This window comes from Triticum dicoccoides, chromosome 2B (assembly GCF_002162155.2).
Source record: "Triticum dicoccoides isolate Atlit2015 ecotype Zavitan chromosome 2B, WEW_v2.0, whole genome shotgun sequence".
Taxonomy (NCBI): Eukaryota; Viridiplantae; Streptophyta; class Magnoliopsida; order Poales; family Poaceae; genus Triticum; species Triticum dicoccoides.
Genome location: NC_041383.1, coordinates 54,750,629 through 54,760,766, shown reverse-complemented (window position 1 = coordinate 54,760,766; position 10,138 = coordinate 54,750,629). Strand labels below are relative to the sequence as shown.

Here is a 10,138-nt window from a genome sequence, read left to right as displayed (position 1 = left end):
CATGGGAAAGTCAATCTTCAGAGCATCAACTACTCCTTCATCACCTTGATTCCTAAAACAGAGGCAGCATCCACTCCAGCTGAATTCAGGCCCATCTCATTGCTGAACTGCACTCTTAAAATCCTCACCAAACTGCTTGCCAACAGACTACAGAAGGTGATCCTCAATCTGGTGCACAAGAATCAATATGGCTTCCTCAATAATAGATACATCCAAGATTGCCTTGCCTGGTCTTATGAGTACATTCACCAATGCCACTTATCCAAGAAAGAAATTATTCTCCTCAAGCTGGATTTTGAAAAAGCATTTGATATGATTAATCATGATACAATTGTGGATATCCTACAAGCAAAGGGTTTTGGCAGCAGATGGATTAATTGGATCAAGATGATATATGGCTCCGGTTTCTCCTCTATCCTCCTTAATGGTATTCTTGGCAAGCAATTTCTATGTAAGAAAGGTGTCAGACAAGGGGATCCATTATCCCCTCTCATATTTGTTCTAGCTGCTGATCTGCTCCAAACCATGTTTAATGAGGCCATGCAACACTCCTTGATCAGCTCCCCTCTTACTCATGCTTCTTGCCCAGATTACCCTATCATTCAATATGCAGATGATACTATCTTGGTGGCTAATGCTGATAGTGGACAACTGCTTCAAATTAAGAATCTGCTTCTCCACTATGCAGCTTACACTGGTCTCAGAGTTAACTATGCTAAATCCATAATGATTCCCATCAACACTCCTCCAGACAAAATTATGGAACTTTCAGAGATTCTTGGTTGCAAGATTGGTACTCTTCCCCATGCTTATCTTGGTTTGCCTCTCAGTATCAATAGACCAAGAATTGTGGATTTCATGCCCATGTTGAGAAGGATTGAGAATAGACTCTTAAGTTGTTCTACCTTATTATCCACTGGTGACAAACTTACCCTGATCAAATCAGTTTTTGCCAGCATGCCCATCTTCTTCATGTGCTCCTTGATGTTACCAAAAGCAGTGATCAAACAAATTGAAGGTTACTTAAGGAGTTGCCTGTGCAGAAAATTTGGGTCTATGGACTCTGGACCTGCATTGATATCTTGGGATATTGTCTGTAAGCCTAAGACACAAGGAGGACTAGGCATTCTTGATATCTCTGTCCACAACAAAGCCCTGCTAATGAAATTTCTTCATAAATTTCTTAATAAAGTGGACACTCCTTGGGTGCACATCATTTGGGAAGCTTACTACCAAAGTGGCCCTCCTAGTCATGTTGCTTGGCTCATTTTGGTGGAAGACCTTGATAAAGCTCATTCCCCTATACAAATCACGTGCCATTTGTCAAGCTGGTCAAGGAGATACCATTTTCTTTTGGACAGATAGTTGGGGTGGACAACCATTACAAGCAAAATTCCTAGTGTTATTCTCTTTTGCTATTTACAAGGACTGCACCCTTCATTTTGTGGATAATCAAGAAGATCCAATCACCCTCTTCCATAGGCCACTTTCCATGCAAGCTTACCAGCACTTGAACAGGGTTGAAGACATGTTAACCTCCAGAGCACAGTCTGATAGCAAGGACATATGGAAATATCATTGGGCATCAGGACGGTACTCCTCTATGAAAATGTACAAGCGTCTAATGGGTCCATCCATAGCCCATAGCATCTTTCAGAAATTATGGGGTACCTCTTGCAGATTGAGGCACAAGATTTTTGGCTGGCTTCTCTTACATGACATGATTAACACAAGGAATATGCTCCTCACACGCAATATGCATCTCCCTGACTCTAATTGTGCCCTATGTTCAGACAAAGTGGGAGAAATTTAATTTCACTTATTCTGGAATTGCCCATTTGCTTTAGCCTGCTGGGATGTCATAGCGCCTGAGAGAACCAGAGGTATATCCACTTTTGATGAGATTGTTCTCATTTCTACTCGGCTCCCTAAAGATTTGGCATTGGATATTATAGTTATGAGTTGCTGGAGCATTTGGTCTGTGAGGAATGGCAAGATCTTTCGGTCTGCACCACCTGCTATTGATTCATGGAAGTTTCACCTATCAGAAGGACTTTGGGCTGTGCAACTCCGAGCTAAAGAGGATAAAGCAAACAGGATCAAGGAATGGACTGATTTAAATCTTTAATGGGTTTGCCTATGATTCCTAGAGCTGGGATTGGCTGAGGAACTTTGCATCGTGTTTCTTTTTTTGTATTATAAGCTGTATCATATTTGTAACTTGCTTTTATTAATGAAAATACCATAGAACAATTGTTCTACGGTCAGGGCTCAAAAAAAAAGAACAACCATGCAACTTGGATGCTCAACCAGCTGGGTGACATGGGCATGACACCTTGAGAACTGGTGACACTAGGCATGCAAATTTGGAACCTCTGGGGACCGTACTTAGTTCAATCAAATGAACTAAAATTTAAAAGTAATGCGAGTTCTGAAATTTTAGTTCATTTAGTCAAAGTAAGGAGGATCGGAGGGTACCCTCAAGGTTTCAAATTTTGCATCCCTAGGTGGCACCTTGTCGGTGGCAGTTTTGATTTCTCTCTGGGTCTCCTCTCCAACAAGGCACCAAGCGCGTCTCACCATCAATATCTTTTGCCTACAACACTTGTCTGAGCGCCTCCTACTCCTCACTACAATTCCTCAACACCTCACTGATCGCCCTCTTCTCACCATCTGCGTCCGGGCAAGGATGCTGGGATCAACTATCTTTGCTACCTGCTATTGAAATATTTGTTCCTGTTGTGTCAAGATGGATGTAATAGTACCTTTTTTAGAAAAGGAGGATGACCCCTAGTCACTTTATTAATTACTAGCACATATGCCCGTGCGTTGCAATGGGAGAAAAGATAGCATGTATTTAAAATTAGTGAGAATTATATGTGCAAGCAAAACTCTATGTGCACGTGAAAAAGGAACATTTAGCTTCTCTGTTTCGCCGGGTGTGAAGTAATCAATCCGCTACTTTTCCATCATTGATCGAGGGCATTTAAGAGTTTTATTACGTCGTCATACACCAGAGAAGGCCCATGAATTATTCAAACTACTTTTCCTTTCAATCGAGAAGATTTTAAGGTATGAAGTTTCTGAATTAGGAAACATTAACCATTTTTTAAACACGTGAACAAAATTTGAAACAAGACAATCTTTTAATTCACAAACACTGTTTGAAAACACCAACTTTTTTTATAAAAGCATAAACATTATTTGAATTTGTGAACATTTTTTAGCACAGCAACATGTGTTGAATATTCATAACATTTTTTGAAAATGTGTATCTTTTAACATTATTTTGAACTGTAGAAAAAGGAACAAAATTTGAAACATGAAAGTCTTCTAAAATTCACAAACATTTTTTGTAAACACCAGATTTTTTTTATAAAAACATGAACATTATTGGAATTTGTGAACTTTTTTTAGCATGGGAACATATGTTGAAAATTCATAAGATTTTGGAAAATGTGTACCTTTTAACATTATTTTGAATTGTGAAAAATTCACTAAAACAAGAATATTTTTCGAATTTGGAGCATTTTTGGAAATTCCATTTACTTTTTAGAAATCTCAAACAATTTTGAAAAGTAATACAAGTTTTTGAAAAAAGGGAAAACTTTTATAAGTTCTGAATATTTTTTAAAATAGCAACAATTTTTTTGAATTTTGGACTTTTTTTAGAATAAATTTGGAAGGGAAAAAAGAGATAGGGGAAGAAGAATAAAAATAGAAGTAAAACATAGAAACAAAGAAAACTTGGCCAGCCCATTATTGGTTGTCCTGTACGAAGCTGCAACTATTTGTCGCCCTGTGTGAAAAATAGAACTTTCCCAGCTACGTGGGCAGAAATCTAAGTGGCTGGCTTCGCTGGGCCAAAGCACACGGCCCACGTACGACATTCTAAAAAAGTTTTTTTAATAGATGGACGCATAAGTATTTAGTACCACCTCGGATAGAGATTTTTTTTTGACAGTGAATGGATGAAAAAATTGGCGAAACGCACCTTGCTTTATTAGTAGGTATAGATTCACAAAGACCTTAGAAAGTAGTACATCAATATATCTGAAGGCTCCATCTTGGCAACATCTATCACTACTCCTATCCATTGATGAAGGGGTGCAAAAGTGTGAGCCAAATACCCAGACCTCTCACCTAGCCTAACATCTAAAGCTAGAGGCCCCTACCAATCCACATACCGGGTTTGGGGCACAAACCGGTCCATCGCCGCCGTCTTCCATCGATCCATCTTCAGAATAGCTACTGATGCATCGACCTTGCTCAGCATGTCATCGACGTCCCCATGGCACCAGACAGCACCTCCTTCGTATGTGTGTTCATCATCACACACCCTCGCCAAGACTTTGCTACACCTCGTCGCCGAAACTCCACAACATCGATGCGTCACAAGGAACGCCGCTCCACTGCAGATGTCGTCCACTGATCCCTCGAGACTATGCACACCTCCAAGAAGGATGCTCTCGAGAGGCGCACGCCACCTGAGATGTAGTAGTACCTAGCCTATTCAACCAATGATTCACCAACGGGAGGTGGTCGCCTGACTCCCCAACACATGCTTTTAATGCCATTGTCCACTAGAGAGACAAAGTGTAACATCCCAATTTTTAATTTGGATATTATTCATAGATCATTCATATGCATCCATGATTTATGCATTTTTGTTGCTTTGTTTTAGTTGCTTTTTGATCCAAGAGACCTTAAGCAACTCAAGGACCAATTTGAGAGAGTTGGAGGTTTCACAAAAATCCTATTTTGATTTATCAAAATTCGATAATTGGATCAAATTGTTTTTCAAAATTCTTTCCAATTATTTTAAAATAAAGAGAGAAGATAAACGGACTTCTACAAAATCAGCAAAGAAATATTGGAAATTGAATTTTAAATTTTTTGAGAGTTTTTTTGATTTTATTCGCTAGTTTATTTATTTGCTAGCGGAGTAATTAGTACTATAATGTTTGTTTTTAGTTTAGACATTTAGGCCCAGAAAAATGTTCACTAGGTCACTAATGAGGCCATATTACTATGTGCATTTTTTGGGTATTTTTAGGATGTTGTTTTTACTTTTTTTAGCGTGTTTTTGTTTCTGGAAAAATTGTTTTTAAAAAAATTGTTTGCGGCCGAACTGGGCCGGCCCAGCTAGCGCCAGGCCGCGGCCCCGCTAGCGCCAGGCCGCGGCCCAGCCACCTTCGCCCGCCCGAGCGTCTCAGGGACGGAGTCCCGAGCGTCGCCGCCGCCCGCCGGACTCCGACTCGGACTCCACCTCGCCGTCGCCTCCCTTGCCCCCTCCTCCAAGCCGCCCGCACCCTCGGCCCCCTTTAAATACCGAGGCCCCAGCCCCTTGCTTCCCCACCTCGACCACCGTCGCCACAGCCGCACACCACCGTCGCCGCAGCTGCACATCGCCGCCGCCGCCGCAAGTGCCGCTGCCGCCGTTCGCTGCCGCCGCTGTCGTAGCCAACGTCGTCCCCGTCGTCAGCCGCCGTCGCCGGAGCCCCGCCGCCACCTACCACCCGCAGCAGCCGCCGCCGCCGAACCGCTGTGGACCGGTAAAACTGCCACCCCTGTCCGATGCGTTTTTTTTTTCGTTTTTTCTTTTGGAATCCGGTTTATTATTTTAGTTTGGTTTTTAGCGAACGTTCATTTATTTAGGTTCTTTAGCGAATAGATTCATTAGATTAGTTTCGGTAGCGAACGTTCGTTCGATAGGATTTTCTTTTTATTTTAGTTTTCTGCCAGGGACCTATTCATAGTTCTTTTACAGATTAGTCCCTACGCTTCAAACTAGCACAACTTTTTGCTCGTTTGTCCAAATTCGACGAAACCAACGCCAAAATCTTCAGAGCAATCTCATCTACCCAGTAAACCAACTTGAACATGTTTTTTTAATTTAAAATTTGAGTTTAGTTCTGATTTGAATTTGATCTTGTTTTGTTCGTATCTTGAGATTAGTAGCTCCGTTTGAGTTGATTCTTTTTGCAAATCGAAGCTAATCACATGTACCTTCTGTTAATATCTAATCAACATAAATATAATTCTATTAAAATTTGTTTTCTGTTTAGATTAGTTATTTGCTAGTTTTTTTGAGTTCTTTGGATCTTTTCTTTGTTTTCTCTTTGCATCGCTTGCTTGAGTGCTTATTTATGCTATTGTTTGTCTATGCTAGATTTTTCAGAGTGAGAAGCTTGTTACTACGAATCTCTAGAGTTTTCCGATCGTCAGCAAGGCAAGTTACACTTTGATCATACTTTTCAGTATCCAGTTTTTACTATGCATTAGTTTTGCCCCCCAAAGATTTGCATGAGTAGGATTGGGAACATGTGGTTTGGTTGTAGTTTATGAGGTAGGAACCTATTACCTTTGATCACCCCGGGACTATACGTTATGCTCATATATTGCTTACCATGCTCGTAGACTGGGATTGGTTCGTGATTCATGGAAGTTGTGAGATATAATAATTTTGAACAACATTAAAGTGGAAACTTTAATATGCATCTGGGTGGATTGCTTGGGGCACCTGGAGAAACCAGTGCTTTCCCATGGGAATCCCGGAGTACCCGTGTGATTTTCGCTCGGTTCGCCACCCAGGCTCAAAGGGATCATATGATATTTTTCATGTCTAGAAACTTCTGTGTGCAGCCACAAGCCATTATAGGCTCTGGCATAGTTGAGTAAGTTGTGTGAGCTCTTGAAGAGGTTGACTAGCAGATGTAGGGAAAAGTAGGTGTACCGATCTACCTAGAGTAGAGAGTTAATTCTTCATAAAGACTATGTCTCGATCTTCCGATCATGGATGTGGTCGAGTCTTGTGGGCAAAAGGGTGCAACCTCTGCAGAGTGTACAAACTAATCATGGTTAGCCGTGTCCCCGGTTATGGACAATTTGAGTATCTAGAAGTGGATATTTATGTTGATCTCATCACTCTTTAATTAATATATTGGATTTAATAATGATACTTGATTTTAATGGTGCGATTGAGTTGGAGGAACCTTATCAATATTGATATAATCTTGGTATTAAATAAATTTTATTTCTTTGATGTAGGGAAAATTAGCTTTATGCAAAAATTAAATTTAGAGCCTCCACCAGCCAAATATGCATGTAGATATAGTTTCTTTCATTCATTTGCTCTACAATGTAACTCTGCCAGCATATTCCATGTGCTGACCTACACGGCTGCAACGTCTCATGTTGCAGACTTTACCGATGAAGAATAAGGTGCGCTAGGTCGTTGTCATGCACTCAGCTATGCCGCTGTAGTTTGATGGACTCATTTATCTTTGAAGCTTCCGCGGTTACTTTATTTAGATGGCCTTCAGGCATATTATTTTTGTAATAAATACTCTTTATGAGGACCTCGATGTAATAAGTGTGTGATTGAACTCTATTATAATTCCTCGAGTATTGTGTGTGTCAGCATACCGATCCAGGGATGACACTTAAGCACAGAGATTTCGGTCCATTTGGATCGTGGTCGCTACACAAAGATTAGTGGGGGTGGTGAAGACGTTACGGCTATCGCTGGAGACAACCGGAACCTCCAACCTTCGACTTTTTGGTTCACTCCAATATCTCATACACTATTATAAATATAGAGAAATATATACTCCAACTTCTTAATTCTCAATGGCAATAGAATTGAGAACGGGTTCAATCTGGAGAAGCGCTCAATATTTATACTACTAGGATTACTATTACAACTATATGGCATATGCTTTAGATGAACCTAACTAACTTCATCATGCATATCAGGATAGTCATACCAATTCTATGTGGTTGTTTGGCATGTTACAATTGAGCGTGAGCATGAGAATCTGCATGGCGTTGTTCTTATCCATGTCCCTTCGGGTGAATAGTGGGGTTCACTATGTGTCATGCATTTCCCTAGTAGATCCTAATGTATATATTCCTTTTTTGATAAAGGACCCTAATGTATAGATGTTCATGCTGATAAAAATGTGGATGAACTAACCATCTGTCAAGCTTCAGCTCCAAAATTAACTTGTGGTGTAAAGCAGCCCAAGAGAGACTGTGAATTAATGTGTATTATATTACCTGCTTGTCATAAGCATCTTACTAGATTTCTGATATCAGTCAAGTCTGATACTCAATTAATATACATTTTATTCTGATCGATCGAAGGCAACATAGGTGGACCGCATTCTTGGTGGCACTCCTCGAGTATCGAGCCATGATTTCCAGGGTGTAAATCCAAGGTCTGACCTTCATTGGTTGTACGTGGCAATGGTCTTATTGAAGACATTGTTTTGGAACTCGGACATTCTCTAGGGTGACAACCCAAGATCTTCGATCAAGCAACCTTGTGCTTGTTTTTCTTCTTGCAGGCATCGCTTTTGAAGAATCTTGTTTGTAGTACTGGTGTTGTCTTCGGTGCTGGTTAGAGTGCTACTGTTGCGCGTGGCTCAACACCGTGAAGGGGTCTTTGTTTTCTTTCTTCTCTTTTTTATTTTATTTCTTGGCTGTGTGCATCCCTGATGTCTTTGAACATCATGTTGGTGCAGAGGCTGGATGTATTTGATATCATCGCGATATTAATATATTTTCTTTATCGAAGAAGCTGACAGGCAGAGCAATGGGAAAGCATGTATATTGACTGACACCACTTGAATATTTCGACATCTGCTTTCGCAATTAGAGTCTCTCGAAATGGAGAATCGCACTCTGCAGAATGAATCTCATTATGTAATTCGTTTCTAGCTAGAATTGTGTTTCCTTCCTTGCAGTTTTCTTGTTCGGAAAAGAAAGAAAAACAGTGTTACGGGACTTGATGGTTTTGAATTATATCTGACCCTATGGACTGCAAATTATTTCATTTATGCATACGCTAACTTCTTTCGACAAAATGCATACGGTAACTAGGTAAGACTCATGCCAAAATCATCATTCCAGAATTTCTTTATATTGTTGCACTGCATTTTATCACATGATACCTACATAACTGACAGTTGGTTCGTTCTTTCCACAGACAGGTTACAATAGAGAGGAATTTTTTGGAAAAGGAATGAGCTGCAGATGAGAATAGTGCGCTCTGCAATTCTGGAGCTACAAAATGATCTGATGATACGGGTCGCGGGCAACCCAGGTTGGGGCTATGGTACCGTTGGGTCGCCTCACCCTGTTTCTCACACTGCCGGCACCATTTTTCCAGCACAGCCACCAACCGTCACAAGCGCAGTATTCCCCTTTCAGCAGCCAACAGTCATGCAACACTCTTATGCAGACAGCACCACCGCAGAAACTTAAGGTCTTCCCAAACGAGGCGTCTGATATCGAAGGCATTGAACCATCACAAGACCACCCGTAGGGTCTACCATGTTTGCCCGACCATAGGCAAGGTACCGAACAGTCAGCCTTGTGGCCTGTGAGCTTCGGCCTCCCAAGGACGGAGGATGAGCAATGTAGTAGTAGTAGTAGTTCTATCTCCGATAGAGATTGAGTAGATCAAGAAGATTCTCTTTGAGCGTACTGAATGTACACAGTTGAGCATGTGCATGTAAATAGCAGAGTCCATGGATCTGGAATGTTTTCGGTTTTTCTTTTGGAAACTCAGGATCTGGCCAAGAGTTAATTTATTCTAGTTTTGACCATGTGTGTGTGACATGGCGATATCTTGAACCACGTATTAATTTCGTGACACATTTCGACCACATCTTGCAACACTAAATCTACAAAAAAACACATTTTAGCAATTGAGGAGGTTTAACAACAGATAAGCAATGTGGCGCTTGTTCTGTTGCATCATCACTTGATGGTTAATGCATTTTTTGATAAAGGGTATTTTTTTTGATTCATAATGTAGCATCGAGGGATACAATAATAATGAATACACACTCGGCCTTTGCATAACTAACATGCACACAACCAAGACAACACACACACACAACAGAAAATGATCATGCCAGCAAAAAGCAAAGTCATGCAAGACCAAAGCTATGCCTGGATGGAGAGAGAGAGAGAGAGAGAGTAAAACCGAATCAATGAAAACAATAATTGACAAAATACAACAGTGACCATCATTGCCAACCATTTCTTGACAACGCAAAGACTACCAGAAGGGTTCTCCAAAAGCACCGTCTTCAGGAAGGGAACGACGTACATGCGTCGCCTCCAG

At 40.8% G+C, this 10,138-nt stretch overlaps 1 pseudogene; it reads left to right on the top strand.

The window, feature by feature from the left end:
• The first annotated feature begins 7,344 nt into the window (after window positions 1-7,344).
• On the top strand, window positions 7,345-9,463 carry LOC119367092 (annotated as a pseudogene).
• The last annotated feature ends 675 nt before the right edge of the window (window positions 9,464-10,138 follow it).